The sequence below is a fragment of the Anser cygnoides genome, chromosome 7, assembly GCF_040182565.1.
Source record: "Anser cygnoides isolate HZ-2024a breed goose chromosome 7, Taihu_goose_T2T_genome, whole genome shotgun sequence".
NCBI lineage: Eukaryota > Metazoa > Chordata > Aves > Anseriformes > Anatidae > Anser > Anser cygnoides.
Window position 1 is genome coordinate 12,516,544 of NC_089879.1, and position 15,770 is coordinate 12,532,313.

Below are 15,770 nucleotides of genomic sequence, written 5' to 3' on the forward strand. Positions count from 1 at the left end.
TGTGTTGCCTTCGCTTACTCGCAAGTTCCTTGGAAACTATTAAAGTGCAAGCGTAACAATGTCATCATTTACTTGTCATCTTCCACCTGCTCTTTGCAAAGGAAAGAGGAAGCGAATATCCGGGTGCCCTTCCAAAGTCAGTGAAAACACCGTGCCCTGTTCCTTAAGAGGCAAATTGAAGGTTCTTCAGCAGAGAGGTGGGGTCATAATACAAATGCCCCAGATCGCCTTCTCAATGTCCAAGGAAGTTTTTCCAATTACCTCTCTTCAGGAGGGAAGAGTTTTATACTATCAGCAGGCAAAACCATTTCAAGCTTCATCACCATCTCTTGAAACAAGCTCACTCCAGCACATTTCCAGCAGCACCATTCACCCCTGAACACCTTGAGAGAAGTTAAGGCTAATACACAGAATTATCTGAAAGCACAACTTGCAGCTTGTGCAGGTTACTACATAACCTGCTCTGGACTGAAATGCAGAAGTGATTACACATAAGAGTTGCACATGCAGGCAGTAGCAAATCCGGTGAAAACTCTTGCCATTTAAATCCAGATAAGAAAAATATTGTGCCCAAAAACCTTGAAAGAAGTGTCCCACAGTTTTTGTCTGGGAACACATGACTTGCAGGACCTCTCTTTTGTGCCAAAGTCCTCCAATAGTATCAGCAGCTATCCCTTCACTAATAAAATGCTCCTTTTCCTTCATGGCACCCTGAGAAGGCCAGCACACATCCCCTTTGTTCTGCACAGGAATCTTTTCCCATTTGACCTTCAGTGTCAACAGGCTTGCAAGAACACTTAACACCAGTGAAGTTACCCCCTTACCTTGTGCTTTCCACAGAAGTGTAGCCCTTTCTGGGCAGCATTTCGCCCCAGCCCAAAGAGCAGACCTTGTGGACTTCCCAGCTTGTACACTTGGGTTCCAATAATCTGTTTCTAACAAGAGGAAAAACTGTTTCTCTGAATGCTGTCATGGCTTGACAACTCAACTTCAGGTGCCTCATCTGCTTCAGCAATAAATTAAATACAGCCCCATCTAAGAAAATGTAATAAAGAACTAATATAACTTGTAAGTTTAAATGTCTCCCTGTAAGCCAGACAACAGTATCAATATTCAGCAAGGAGAATTCAATAGACAGAAGGTTCGGATGCACTCCAGAGATTTGTCCCAAGACTCAGACTTCTTGGAGAGCAAATGATTGCAGTGACTTTCAACCTATAGTTTGAGGCAAGGGAAATCTCTTTAAAAAATCAGTGATTCAAAGCAAAAGTGTGCCTTGTGGACCTGTCCCTCCCACCCTTTCCAGACATTCCCCAAAGTAAAAAGACAAGTGGGAAAAAAAAACATTCTGAAATAAAAAAATACCCCAAATGTTTAAAATACGCACTGATATATATGTAATGTATATATATCACACACGCACACATTGCCTTTTGCCAATAGAGCTGTGTGAGCAACCACAGAAAAACAGACTGGGGAATTGCCCCAGCTGAAAAAGCCGCTCTGTTCAGGGACATCAGCCCTGCTTGCCCTAGGACACGCAGGGACCTGTGTGGGAACCAGGCAGAGGATGCACTGGGGATTGCAGGCATGCAGCCAGGAGATGGAGGAAGAAGAGGACCAACTCCCTTGGACACTAGAGCCACTGATCCACTTTCTGTCACAGCTTCTTCCTGCCACTAATTCCTCCCTTCCTGCCACCTCGGCTGCTGTTATTTGTTCTCCATTTCCTTTAGCACACCATAGCTAGCGCCCCTCAGCTATCTCATCTTCCTCTTTCTGCCTCTTTCCCCTCCATCAGCTCCTCCTCCACCTCCACACCCAACGTACATACCCACACACACTTCATCCCAGCTCCCTTCCACAGCTGGCGGCATCCACAGCTACTGATCCAGCAGAATTCGTAACCCCAGTTTCTGAGCCTGTATCCCTGTCCTCTCTAACTCCACTGATCCAGAATTAGGCAGGCCTTTAGTCTGAATTAACGGAGCTGCTACCCAGTGGTGTTAAGCTCTGGCAGCCTGTCTCTCTTGACCCAAAAAACGCTTCAGCAGTGGGTCACCCCTCCTCTGCCTCACAGAGGAAGTCAAGACACTGCTCATCCTTGTGAGAACTGAAAGAGTAGCACAGGAAGGGGACAGGAGAAGCTGCAAGCATGATGTTTGTGAATAACGACTGCTCGTATAAAACAAGCTGCATCACCGGGAGCTTTAAGGATCAACCAGCCTAGTGGCTGGGGGCTGCCCCAGAAAGGCACACAAGCCTGCCTCCTCACATTAAAGTGCCACTGCCACGTTACAACATTACAAACAGATTTAAAGCATCATGCTCCTGGACCTGTACCAACCTAGGATAAAGAAGAAACTTCCCTGCAGCGTGCGTTATTGCACAGGAGCCAAATATTTTTCTGAAGCATCTGGTATTTATCACAAGGCATGGCACTGCACGCTTCGTTCTTCTGATCCCCCACCACAGTCCCTGTCCCAGCATTTTACACGCTGAACCATGCATCACTAGAAGGTGACAGGAGATGCTCTTATAAGCATTAGCAGAGCCCAGCTCTCCCTCCAGGAGAGGGCACCCGCAGTATGTCCTCACGAGCCAGGAAAATGCATTCTCCCATCCACACCTGCAATAAAGGGCTCAGCAAGAGAAGCGTACCTGGGCGACAGCGCTGCTGCTGATAGATGAGCTGAGCAGAATCCATCTTCTTCCTACAGCTATATTAGCTCTGCAGAGCTCGTAGGAGCAAATAGCACATTTTCACAGAAAAGGAAAGAGACTCAAGGGCACAACTGGGAAAGCATCTATTGAATACAAGGATGCTGTGGGCACTGAAACATTCTACTGTAGACAAGTCATGCTAAATGTACATCTAAAGCAAAATTCAACATATTCCAGTGGAAAAGGCATCTGGGATCCAGGATACTTGGATTTAATACCCTCCTGTCCCACCACTGACCTTGAAGAAGTCAATTCACTTTCCTATGAATTTATTACCTTTCCCTAGACTGTGTTTTCTTTTTCTGTTGTTGTTGTTTCTTTGTTTTTTACACTATCCAGGTCACAGGTCTTATGAACAGGAAGGAAGGCCAAAAAGCAACTAAACAATTCAATTTACCCTGTTCGTTTCACTTCTCTCCTACTTATTTGTCATCCCAGAACCAGGATGCTGAATTAGCCACAAGTCTTCAGCCTGGTCCCAAGTGGCAATTCCCACATCCAGCCCTGGTCAGCCCCAGCACTGTGAGTGGGTCTGCTGGCATGACAAGCAGCGAAACGTGGAAGAAACTCTTACAACCTGGCACACCATTCCTAAACAAAACACACACACTCCTCTCCCAAAAAGGGGAGAAAGCAGCATGTTCTCTCCGGTTCACTTCTCTCAAGCAGCCTGATGTTTAGGCTAGGTTGGTCAGCAGGGTACGTCAGGCAGTGCATCTAATTGGAATTAACCCAGCTACAGTACTGCAGAGAGCCACCTTTGCACGAGTGGCTAATTACCACATAGATTTTAATGAAGTTTCAAAAGACCTAAGTCTTTGCTCCTATCAATTAGGAGCTGGGTTTGTTACCCGCCACCATTATTCAATTAGATGTTCTTACAAGGTGGCTTCAAGCTCACCACTGCCTGCTAAAGAACAATCAATTCCCATCAGTGCCCGTTACAAAGAAAGTGCTGTGACACACAGATGTTGTCACCATGACCCTATCCCTACTCTGCTCTCCACAACGTGGACTGCTGGAGTTCATTTGCAACAAGTCTTAGTGTTATGCTGTGGATCTCTTTCCCTCTTTTCCAAAGAGACCCAATGACTAACAAACTGTTGTGGTTTAACCCGGCCGGCAGCTAAACACCACACAGCCGTTCGCTCACCCTCCCCCCTCCCTCTCTGGGATGGGGGAGAGAAACGGGAAAGTGAAGCCGGTGAGTTGAGATAAAGACAGTGTATTAAGACAGGAATATAATAATAACAATAATAATAATAATAGTGATAATGATAATAGTATTAATAATAATAATGTGTAAGAAAACAAGTGATGCACAATGCAATTGCTCACCACCCGCTGACCGATGCCCAGCCTATCCCCTAGCAGCCGGCCCCCCACCCCGGCCAGCCACCCCTATATATTGTTTAGCATGACATCAGATGGTATGGAATACCCCTTTGGCCAGTTTGGGTCAGCTGTCCTGGGTCTGTCCCCTCCCAGCTCCTGCTGCACCCCCAGCCTGCTCGCTGGCAGGACAGAGCAAGAAGCCGAAAAGTCCTTGGCCCGGTGTAAACACTGCTCTGCAACAATTAAAACATCAGCATGTTATCAGCGCTCTTCTCATCCTAATCCAAAACATAGCACCCTACCAGCTACTATGAGGAAAAATTAACTCTGTCCTAACTGGAACCAGGACACAAACCTTAAGTAAAACCAGTAAGTCCAGCACTGGTGCCAGCTTCTCCAGCTGCGCCCTGTCCACATGTCCAACACCAGGCCGAGAGAAGCAATTCATAGTTGTTAGAGGGCTATTCAGTGCTGACCCTAGGTGTTTTCTTTCCCTCACTGAACATATTTGCAGTTGATTCTGGTCTTATCTCCCTCACTTTTGAATGTTCCTGACTATTGGGATAAAAATCTTCCAATCCATGCCTCGTTTGCTCACCCTGGCAGCTCCCACCACCCAGAAGGACAGCAGCACCTGCTCGCACTGTCACAGATAGGGACCCCTTCTCCTGCTGTTCCCACTGCACAGCCCCGTCCTCACCCTCGCTAAGGATTTATACTTTGGTGGAAATAATTAGCTTTGCCAAAACCCAGCAAACAAGCTTTCAGAAAAGCAATGAGAACAGTTTTTTGTTTTGTCTTTTTTTTTTTTTAAAGCTGATTCATTTCCATTCAGTCCTATTACAGAAGTTGCAGGAGTAGGAAAGGCAAAGATGCAGGTTATGATTGCTCCATTTACATTTCTATAACTCTCACTCAGCTCTCATTACCAGAAAGAATCCAGCAGCTAGCTGACAATATGGACTGATGCTTTCAATAACCGGTGAAAATCCCAGAGCAAGGGAGGGTCTGCATTTTTAACTTCTCTTCACTGCATAGTGCTTGCTTATTTAGATTTTATCAGGCTTTGTTTGCTAAATACACAGTTTCAGATCACATAACAGGTTTTTTTCCCCCTTTGCCTATAGTCCAGCTCATTAAAGATACAGAGGACTTGATGCCCTAAAGTTTTCCAGGATACAAGAGTTTCATTTTGAAAAGAAAATATTATTTTTTCTTATATTTTCTTTCATCCTACAGTTAGTCACATTTTATTTGCTATGCAGTCACCTCAGAGGTAGAACAATGAAGTGGTTAAAATTGCCCACAGAAATCACACATGAGACCTGACAAAAAGGTGAAGAAGGGGGAAAAATAAAGAAAAATCCCTGCTGCCTTTTGTGAAATAGAATAGGACAAAAAATTGGTAGGGAAAGGAGTGTAATCCACAAACCTCTAGGGGTGTATTGCAAAGACCGGGAAAGAAATTAAAAGCAATAAATAAATAGTTGACAATGTCTGTTTTAAACCATAAAAAGCAGTTTTCATATGTCCAATATGAACATTAACTACTGCTGTGTTATCTGGACGGCTATAAAAACAGCCAGCCTGTGTGAAACTAGAGCTCACATCATTAGGCTTCCACCCCATACCCTGCAAAAAAGTCCATTCGTGTGCTCCAGTGGCCATAGAGGAACCTGGCAGAAGCAGATCACAGGCTCATATTTTCAGGCTCCCTACTGGTCAATTACCATGCAACATGCTGTTATTATTTTTGAAGATTAAAACTAAAAGTCAAAAGCTACTCTTTAGCAGTGGAGCGAGTCATCAGGTAGATAAAGCACACACCTGACCGTAAGTTGATTCATGTTGTTCTTCAGAGCACAGAGAGCTCCTGCCTCACCCCTGTGTCCTGCATTTCAAGCTGCGTGTAGCCCAGCGATGGATGCTTCTTGGGGCTGCAGTCATCGCTTCCACTCTTTGCTCTGCAGCTCTCCCACCAAGCTGAAGGACACATTTCGCTGCAGACCCCTCTGTTTTGCTCCCTTTTGAGCCATCAGAAGACTGCTGGGCTCAAGACATCACAGACTTGCTGCATGACACAAAGCACATGCGTTTGGGGCCGTCACTCCCCCACTCGTTGGGTGATCCCTTCTTTGGGATTCTCACTGTGGGTGTAAACATCACGGTTATCTTCCCAGAAAAGTGCCAAACCCAGGCTAACACACAAACAGCAGGTCCTTCCTGGCTTCTGTGGAGCCTTCACACGCTGTGAACAATACGGGACCACACTGAGGACAACAAACAAGCCTGAGAAAAGTTCGCACCCTGACCCAACCATTTACCATTTTGAAGCACAAACACGGGGGCTTACCTTGCCAGCTACATTGGCTGAGCCTCCATCAGAGTCAAAACCTCAGGCGCCAGAACACGGGTCCCAAAACTGGGAAGATCAGCCATTTGCGTGCATCTAACTGCTGCAGCAGCAGCCCCAACTGCTGAGACACCCCAGCAAGGCAGCAGTGTGGACCAGCAACAGCCTCTTCTCTCCCAGCACGTTATAGGCAGGAATAATACACTAATACATTAAAGGTTTATAACCAGAAAGTCCCCAAAAAGCAAGCGGATTTACCACTGCTTAACTATGAGTCGTAGGCGGTATCCCCCGTAGGCTGAGAAAAAATCAGTTCAAGGGTCTTGGATTGAGCAACCTCCTCCCTTTCCCCTGGAAACTGAACTGGCCAAGCAAGCCCCAGCACGAAGGAAGCGGTTCTGCTGGGATGCTGACGGTAAATGATGGATAACAAGCAGATTAAAAGGATTTAGAGAAAGCACTTTTTTTTAAACAACATCATGCATGTTATTATCAAATGGATTTCCCGCACATTGGTTTTTCCCACGTGAGCTATTAGTAGCTGAGGTCTGGAAGGCTGGTCGTCACTGGCACATATACTCACGGTATACACGACCGAAACAGAGATGCTGTCACATGACAGTAGCCTCTGATGAAGCCACATGCTGTCACTGCTTTTAGACTACAAACAAAACCTAACCAAGCTGCTGGAGATGCAGAGACCCGTGATGTCCTCCTTCAATCACCCTTCATACAGTTAGGCAGGGAAAAAAAAAAAAAAAAAAAAAACACACACACAAACAGGTCCATATCTAGCTTAAAAAAAAAGTTGCACAGAGATTGATAGGGTCTTTACGGGGCAAGGAGCAGAGCAAGGACAGGCTTAGCCATTACACTGAGGATGTGGTAACATCATCTGAAAGGATACAGCAGAGAAACTCCACAGCTGGCTTCCTTTTGGCCAGCCCATGCCCAGGCACAGCGCTTTGCAGACAGACAAGCTCAAGTACCAGGAGCACTCTGCCTGCAGCAGATGAAGGTGTATCTGCATCCGAAAAGCCTCTCTCCACAACTCCAGCTATGACCACTCAACAACAGCATCAGCACAGCTGGGCAGCTACCAGTTCCTCCTTACAGAGCTAGGTCTCTGCACAGAACTCAAAAGCCCAGAAACGCAGAGTCAGCCTTCAAAGAAACCAGGAGAACTTCACAGAGAGAAGGAAGACCAAAGCTCCGGTAGCTAAATACAAGGACCCACAGCTAGACTACAATCCTACTTTCGCATAGTGGGCAAGCAAGGCTTTCTAATGTCCAGTCTCTTTAATCTCTAATTACTATAGTTCTTCATTCCTGGAACAAAGCCTGATCTACTTATAGACGTATGCTTATATAACCCCTCTGAACTAGTACTGAGCTTTACTGGTGTGTTTATTATTAACCAGGTGGACTAGCACAACCTCCACTCCGAATGCAGTTTACCAGGATGAGGATACATCAGCAGCACTGAAGTTATGTAGGCAGTGCGGGCTGGCAGAGAGGAGGAGGGATGTAGTGAGTCACCCACAGCAGCTGTAGGAGGCAAGTTTCTGCTAGACCCCTACACTACATCGGCTTTTTTATTTTTCCTTTGCTTAATCCCTTGGGTTAACCAAGGCCAGACAGGCTACAGGGGGGATGGAGCAACCCCTTTTGACACTTGCAGAAAACATAGTTACATCCCACTCCAAGCAGATTGCCAGGAACAGAAAACAAGCTAGGGACTCCTGGTCCTCCCGCAGCCTGCTCACATCTGTGGTGGGCTCACATCTCTCTTTTCCTGGACCAGCACCCACTGGGGAAACACCGGTCTGATGAGAGCGAATGAGGTTTCTACCACAAGCAGCACGCAAAGCCTGAGTGAGGAACAACTGGGGATACCAGAGAGGCACAGTCACCTCCAGCCAGCACCTCTGCTAGTCACAGTTTAAGCTTCAAACAGACTTTTCAGCCTCCTCTTGCCCTGCTACATGAGGACACACCGTTGTGGCTGTGTATTGCAAGGATAGACCCCAGTTCTGCATATGATCAGTGCAGGGCATCATCCCTTGGGGCTTTTTCGAACACAAGGTCCTGCTGTGTGGGACAGCCCCAGCTGCCTCTCCCCAGCCCCACACAGACTCCACAGAGCCAGGGCTACAGAGGCTGCTCAGACAGGTGGCATCGCAGAGCAGGAGAGAAGCTTCTGCACTGCAAATGTTTTAGAACCAGACCTAAAGCCTTAATCAGGCAGAGAAGAGGTGGTAAAGGAGGAGTCACCTGAGTGAGCCAGAGGAGCTTGGCAAGCCCTGCATACGATCCAGACCGGACATTAGGAAAAAATTCTTTACTGTGAGGGTGGTCAAAACTAGAACAGGCTTCCTAGAGGGTTGGTTGATGCCCCAAGCATCAGTGTTCAAGAAGCATTTGGATAATGCCCTTATCAGCACGCCCTTAACTTTTGGTTAGTCCTGAAGTGCACAGGCAGTTCCTTCAGTCCCTTCCAACTGAACTACGCTACACCAATCCTCATCAGGAAGCACCACCCAAACACACCCCTCTGTGACCTCCCTCCCCCTCCCAAATCAACAAGCAGCATTTTGATTGTCTCATTTTAAAGTTGAACTTCTTAAACAAACTATAACAAAGCTTACGTGAGGCTAATCACTCCCTGATTCCTCTGGCATTCATTGTAATAGCACTAATTACAACAAACACATTTAAAATTAATGTGCATGTCATATGCATATATCAATTGCATTCTAATTTACCATTGATTAACGTCCACAGGCTGAATGTGCTTTAAATAATAAAAAGCCTCTGACTTTGCTTAACCCTGCTCTGCCAGCCAGGCTGCTCCCACAGCCAGGGGGAGGGGACGACATGCAAGGCACCAGCAGCAAGTTACAGGTCCCTGCAGGCTCTGAGCCTAGGACACATGGTAAGGATGGGTCTTCTGTCTACACCAAAGCATCTCCAGTGCCTGTCGCTTTTGAAATGGGCTTGCTGTCACGATTTCAGAGCACCGCATCACTGTACTATTTTAGATTTGCTTACAAGCATGCAGGATTTAATTTTCACTAACTTCGCTTTTGGAAATAGCTGTTATTGCCCACCTCCCACAACATTATTGCCTGCAAGCATCCATCAGCACGACTCTGCCACACAGGGCCATGATAAGGAACGACCCCAGCAGGAGTGGCAAAAACCTCCAGCAAGGCAAGAGGCCAAGTTGCATTTCCACCAATACCAGATGCAGACAGCATCGAGCACGTTGGCTAAAGCCTGTTGGGTTTCTCTAACCGCTCAGGTAGGAGCGACCTGTCCCACACTCAGCTTACGCATCAGTTAAGCAGATCTTTGTTACCCTTTTACACTCACCGATGAGTTGAGTAAGGGATTACTGAGAGAAGTTTGTCTTAAAGTTGCAAGAATTGTTCATTCTCTTTCCCGAGCTACTTGTTCTGCCCCCTGCCAGAGGGCACACTCATTACAGCAGAAATCCGGACTGCCAGGGCCACTCAGACCCATCCATAAACTGAAGTCTGTTTTGCATTAAGATGTCGAGACAGGAAGCACAACCAGTGTTAGATTTACAGCTGATAGCATATATACAGCATCTTTCAGAGCACATCATCAGCCTAAACTAAGCGAAGAACAACAGAGGATGACACTTGCTTCTGCCCTCTCTGCTACACACAACCCCACACTACAGAACGATACAGACGTTATTGGAGGGCAGTTGTTTACAGATTGATCAAATCTCTTCTCAAGGACCCCAAACCTAACACTGGGACTTGTTCAGACACCAAACCAATGTCAACAATCTATAGAAAGTTAATCGGCATGTCAAATGCTTGTATGAAGGAGCTTATGAGTCATTCATGGACAAAAAAATGAGTCAGAAGAGATAATTTTGAAGAATGAATAAACCTGAGGAAAATCCCAAATTGCCAATGAACAATATGCAAGTAGAAAAGCGTTCAATTTACAAAATAATTTAATTGCTATGAATTAGTCAGATGGCTCCAGTCACATCAACATACCTATTGTGGGCTGCTGTTGTAGTCTGTATGTCACAGCTGAGCAATCTGAATCTCTGTTAAAGGTGTCTCTAACTGTAATGAGAGTTACTGCAATGTATAACAACATACTCTGGAGGTACAGCCCAGAAGAAAATTAGTGCCACAGCAATGAAGGTGCTCTAGCTTCTCTTGTGGAAGACATTTTCTGGGCGCTCTTAGCTCACAAACCCACTGAAGGCCCACCGGGGAGACCATGCACTGATCCACGCCCCTCCCAGGGCTTTGCACCAGCAGAAAACCAGAACTGCTGAGCCCTGAGTTTCCATCCACAAACTCACAATTAGAGAGACAAGACAGAAAAGGCCGAGGCACTTGTCAGCTCAGAAAACACCATCAGCCACCCTCCTTCATCCCTGTAGATGCTGAAATACCCCAGGCCCTTCCTGATAATCAGGAGAGATCACTCAACACCTTCCCACTGCAAAAACAGAAATAAAAATCAGTTCCCCTGCACACTTCAGAAAATCCTTTGCCCATACGCATTTTTCATCTACCCGGTCACGCCACCAGGCGTTTCCTAAGCCCACACCCCTCCATTTGTCCCACCCCAGGCAAGTACCCAGATGGTCACAGCAGTACAACCAAAGGCAGAGGTTTCTGCAGCCCTCCCATATTAAAACCTGTAGCTGTAAAGGGCAGGAACCTCCTAAGCCAGCTTTGCCACTAAAAGCATGAAATTTGCCCCAAATCTTCTTGGAAAAAAAAAAAAAAAAAAAAAGCCTACTTCATGAAATTGTTACAACAGGTATTGTTCACAGCTGAACAAAGTTTAGCTTGGCTGCTGAATGTACCTCTGCTACCTTTATTTCCCTGCACTGTTTTTGCCAACCTCCGAACATATTTTCTAAATAATTTCTCAGAGCTGCCATCCACTGACCCCATTACTACCAAGCATGTTATCTGTCTCAGGATAAAGAACATAAGTTTTGACTACCTGCTGTCATATCAGAGCCAGGGGAATATCTCCTACCTGCAGAATGAAAGCAGGAGAAAGCCTCTCAAGTAATCCCTCTCTGCATGCCATCACTGACGCCCGTCTCCCCATGAGACTCACCCATTAATCTATTATTGGACCCCGTATTTATAACCAGCCTTTAAATCCAAAATTAATATCAAGCCAGCTAGCTAAAGGCTCTCACGATTCACAGGCAGGAAACATGATCAGCATTCGATATTTTATATCTGCTAACAGACCAGCTAACACATAAAGCCAAATGGATCAGTTTTCACAGTTCTGCTCGAAATGTAAAACATTTAATTACTCTGGAAAGGACTTTATAGCTATCAACACACAGGAGGGAAGAGTTAATACCTTCTTGGTCCAGATGCTCAAACTCTCCCACCTGATGGCCATACAGCTCCAGAAGGACTCAGTTTTGAGTCCAGCTGAAATAGTCATCCTGCTCCCCTCCTGCCCAAGCAAGGTATGGAAGTAGATCCTGGTGAGGTTGGGAAAGCTGAAAAAGAGATACCTGGAAAGCCAAAGAAAACCAGGGGAAACTCACCATCCCCATCACACACGAAGTAGAAGTAGATTCACAAACAGCAAGGGCTCTTCTAAGCACAAAGTAACACATACTGAAGTCAGAAGGGCCAACCTGCACTTAACCAGCTCAGGCTGGAAGTGAAGCACAGCTGCTAAATTGTTACCCTTAAACAAACTCCCAAGCTCTCTACTACTCTTTCTTACAGTGTGTTGAGTCACAACAGGCAGGTAACAAAAAACACCTGTGGTGACCAGAACTCCAAGAAATGACTTTCAAATTACTTGCAAACAATTTTTGCAAGTGCTCAAAGCTTCAAATAAGCACATGCCACAATGCAGCAGTGCTGCTTCAGCCAGAAAGACCCCAATCCTTCTAGACACTGACGAGACCCAGATGAATAGAAGCAGCAGGAAAAGCTTTATTTATTTATATATGTGTGTGTGTGTGTATGTGTGTGTGTGTGTGTATGTATTCTTCATTCCCATCAGCTCTTGGCTAGTTTTGAGTTTACCTACTAGTAACTCAGTTTGACCTCACAGAAAGCAGCAGCCTTGCTCCAAACTCTCTGGAAAGAGTGCTGCCTTTTGAGATGCCATGAGACACGGCGTGTCCCCAGGCAGCGGGGAGCACTGGGACAGTCCCACCCAGAGATGCCGACTGTGGTGCTGGCCCTTGGGGCACAGGAACAGGCTGAGTCCAACACCAGAGCCTCTGCTGGCAGCAGCTGGATGGGGTCAGATGGAAACACTGCGTAGCCAAAGCTTTTAACTGTCCCATTAGAGAAATGTTCTTGTCATGGAGTCTTCTGCTAAATTGTTCATAATGTTCGTGAATGAGCAATTCTGCAAGGTGGTAAAGGCCAGTACTGTTGTGCTACTGCCATGAAACCAACAGGACTAAAATCCAGCCCAGAATAAGAAAACTCGCAGACAATGGATTTGTATAACCTGAGTTTTGCTGAAGCTCCATAAATAGACAGCTTGAAGTCCCTGCCAAATATAATGGAGTGACAATGGGACAGCATTATTCATTCTGCTTTCGGGTCCTTTGCTGTAATGCTTTAAGAATACGTTTGTCCAAACCTAAGATGTTTTATGCAAGGGATTTTTTAAAAGGGACAACACAACGTACTGCCAGACAAGCTGTTGGAAGGACTAAGGTTAGAGAAAGCTCAAGTGATCAATAACTGTGGTGAGTTATAAAGCACACAGAGCACTTAGAAACACTTCAGTACTAAATATTAGAACTTGTCAATAATTTTCCTTCCAAACATCTTTCTAACAGCATATGCCTTTGACCAAAGGCAAACATTTCTCTGCCTTTATGATCTAAACATTTTTGTCCTTTATTCAGCTGGGGAGAAACCACTTCAGTTTGTTATGGGTGGAGACAAAAAAAACCCTTTTTGCTTAATAATGCTTTTTGTAAAGTGTTAAAAATAAACGCAGCATTTCAAGCAAGCTTTTGCCTCCTCACACTTTCTTCCCCAAAATAACTTAAGTAGAACGGGTCAAAGAAGTTAAGAAAGAGATGGAGGAAGAAGCAAATAACTCAAACCCATGGGAACAACGAATGGTTGGCAAAATGAGTACGTACACGTGTTTACCAATCCAGCCTTTTCAAGTTCTTTCTGCCTTGCAGAAGAATAGCTTTAAAGAAGATAAAAAAAAAACACCACACAAAAGAAAAAAAACTTAAAGGAATTCCCCCTACCTGGCTTAAGATCTACTGCAGGACAGCACAAGCAGTTAAAAAAGCTATAAGCTCAAAGACTAATGAGGATTACAAACCATAAAGCTTCCCCTAGGAATCTTTGTGTATCTTGGAATGATACATCTTGAAAATCAAAGTCCCAAGATCATACATGGCTGATGTCTAATCATCAAAACTTACAGTTTCCCAGGGCAGCAAAATGACAAAATTCATTTGCGTTTCTTCTTTTTCTTTCCGAAAGGGGAAGCTGAGTAGAAGGCAGCATAACCAGTGCCTGACTGCATAGCAGGACAACAGCAACACACAAAAGAAATTTGTGGTCACAAACCTTCAAGAACTAGTTCAGATCCCTGGCTGTTCCCATTCCAGGTCAGTACATGAGGCCTCATACAAAGCAACCTGCACTGATGAGAGCAACCATTCCCTCACAGTTTTGGATACCAAGTCTCCAGGTGGAAAGTCAGAGCCTGCAAGGCCTTACAAAGTCTCCTGGGAGAAGACAACCTCTTCATCTGGCAGGAAACAAATGACTTTCCCTCAGGCTTTATCGTCTTCCTGAGGTTTGTGGTGCGTTGCGGGGAACACACACAAAATAGCTGAGGAGGCCTAGGACAGGGAATCAGCATCTTCTCTAAGGGTCACTCATCAAGAAATCAAGAACACGAAGTAAGCTATGCTTGCAGCGATCTCACTTTCTGCTGTCGCTCCATCACACAGGGGCGATCATCAGAATCAAGCGTCCACAGTTTGATACAGCCTGAATGGCTGAACTTTAGGGGACAAGGCCAAGATGGGTAACCTTAAGGAAATAAAAAGGCCATAGGGTCACAATGTAATGCTGAGCAAAGTATTTGCAAAGTTAAATGTACAATGTAACCATACTAGAGAAAAACAGCATTTACTCCTAAGAGCACTGGTGCAAAGAAAGGTGAAAAAAAATCAGACATGCTTGAACACAAGAGCCAAGTGGGAGTCTGCCGACAATCGCAAGCAATCTGTATGGGTTACACAGAATAATCATCTCATTGTGTTTCTACAAATCACCAATTCTACCAAGTGCTGAGGCTAACAAGGCTCCTGTCGATACCAGTGGTTTCACACACAGGAATTCAATACTCGGAGAATCAACCTCCATCAGTATTATCCAAGAACACTAAGGAAAAAAAAAATACTCACGTGGGAGTGGCTTCTCTTCCCTCAACTCCTACCCCCAGGTAATCCCTACCCTGAGCAGCTGTAGGTGCAGCTTGCAGTTAGAAGCTTCTGACAATTTCTTCCCAGATAAACACCAACTCAACGTGTTTTGCAGAAGCACGTTCATTTCTGTGAGCCTTCTGCTGAAACGTAAGCCATCCTCCCAATCCTCGGCCAACTGCCAGGAGAAATCGACCGTCATATGGTGCAGAGCAAAGCGTGGGATGGTGTAGCTAAGTCTTTGGAGGCTGAACTACTCAGGCTTCCAACACCCACAGCTCCCAGGCAGCTCTTTCTGTCATACACTTTGCAAAACCCAAGCGTATTAAAGGCTTGCGAGAGTCACATCAGCTGGCCCCCAACCCTGCACAGCCTGGGGAATGAAGATACTGCAAGTCCTCAGAGAACTCCATGGCAGGGCTTCCCCAGAGCTCTAACTTTCACACAGCACTGCTGAGATTTTTTTTCCCCTGTGAAATTAGCAGCAGCACAAAGGATTTCAGAGCAGTCCCTGGAAAGCACACTACTGCACTAGCTATCATACCCCAGAGGGGAAAGGAGACTCACATTTTGCTAAGAACTTTTCCCCTGTGCTTACTTGGCCAGTTAATAAACCAGTTCCCGAACTTGGGATCAAAGGAACATTGTCAACTCTGTCATCTCCAGTTACTATGAAGCAGCCACATCCAGCTGACACACTCACTTGGCTGATCAGTCAGCTTCCATAAGGAGTTACTGTTCCTCGGAAACTTCCTTTGTGTCTTCCCAACAGCAGCAAGTTGGCTAAATATTACACCAAATTTAATTAGCTAATACAAGAACCTGTTTGACATCACACTGAGATAAGGCAAGGTTGCTCCAGCAACAATCATTTACATTGTCTCT

At 45.5% G+C, this 15,770-nt stretch overlaps 1 protein-coding gene across 4 annotated transcripts in view; it reads right to left on the reverse strand.

Moving 5' to 3' along the window:
- Positions 1–15,770, reverse strand: part of SORCS3 (sortilin related VPS10 domain containing receptor 3) — a 307,083-nt gene that overhangs the window by 238,687 nt on the left and 52,626 nt on the right. The window contains exon 1 of one of the 4 annotated variants that reach the window (XM_048060371.2): positions 6,413–6,674. The exons of the other annotated variants lie outside the window; for them this stretch is intronic. The gene's annotated coding sequence lies outside the window, so the exon portion shown is untranslated. Of the gene's footprint in view, positions 1–6,412; positions 6,675–15,770 lie in introns of those variants that run through there. 4 annotated transcript variants of the gene reach the window in all.